Source organism: Penaeus monodon, chromosome 29 (assembly GCF_015228065.2).
Source record: "Penaeus monodon isolate SGIC_2016 chromosome 29, NSTDA_Pmon_1, whole genome shotgun sequence".
Classification (NCBI taxonomy): domain Eukaryota; kingdom Metazoa; phylum Arthropoda; class Malacostraca; order Decapoda; family Penaeidae; genus Penaeus; species Penaeus monodon.
Window position 1 is genome coordinate 26,361,246 of NC_051414.1, and position 1,215 is coordinate 26,362,460.

The window sequence follows — 1,215 nt, forward strand, 5'->3', positions numbered from 1 at the left end:
TGTGTGACGAATGTGTTGTGGCAGTGCATGCTAACACACAAAAATGCGGACACTAACTGGCAGTGTATGCTATCCACATAAAAATGTGGGCACTGACTGTGGCAGTGCATGATATCCACACAAAAATGGGATACTGTGGCAGTACATGCTATTCATACAAATATGCGGACACTGCCCTGGGGCAGTGCATGTTATCCACATAAACATGTGGATAACATGCACTGATTGTGGCAGTGCATGCTTTCCATACAAGCTGCGGGCAATGACTGTGGCAGGCGGCACTATGCATTCAATCTATTATGGTCTACATCATCATGTACCTATTTAGTCACTAGCTAGGCTAGCCACGTTGCTTTATACAGGCCTGAGATTGGTAAATGAAGCTGATGAAATCCGCGTGAAATACTGTAAGGCTTAGTAACTTACCAGTCAGGATTGTCCATTCTTTGTTCCAACCCGTTTTCTGTGTTGCAATTCTACCGACTCCAAGAGCTCCTCTTCCGATTAGTTTCGGTCTCGAAAATGACACCCGAGAACAACACCGTTTTGCCAGACTTGCCAGCCTTTCCCCACGATTGTTCAGAAATCAAATGATTTTAGACTGCGTCAAAACACGAATTTAGATTGCTTTCAGTGTCGCTTGAATCCATATTAGACGCCTTACTCTACTATACTATGGCAACAAAGAATACAATGCAAAATCCAAGAGAAGGTGCTGCGATCCGTATTTCATCAAGCTTTTAGCAGACGACACATGTTTTGGTAAAAAAGTGCTTCAAAGTGTGCTTTTGAGACTGATTTTTCTATGGTAACCTTTTTTTCTGAAAATAAATAATTTAATCGTAAAAAAATCAGAATACAAGCATAGTGGTACTGTTTAATGATTGATTTCAATCATTTGCAAAACTCTCCTAAAAATAATTTTGTATAAAACTAGAAGGTTTATTATATTCTGCATATAGGTAGATCACAAGCTATAATTCAGAGTGCTATATTATTTGAGTATAATCTCACATGTTCAGCATTGTCTAAAGGAAGCCCCGAGGGTGAAGATGCTTTTTTCCTAAACAATAACCCCAAAAACTTGATACAAGTTGGTGAGTCAATTCCAAATTCAGATAGTTTTGATTTTGAATGGATATTGAAATTTATTTTTAAAATTCACACTCTCCAAACGTATTTTGTATGATTACTAAAATATTGTATTTTGCAGTG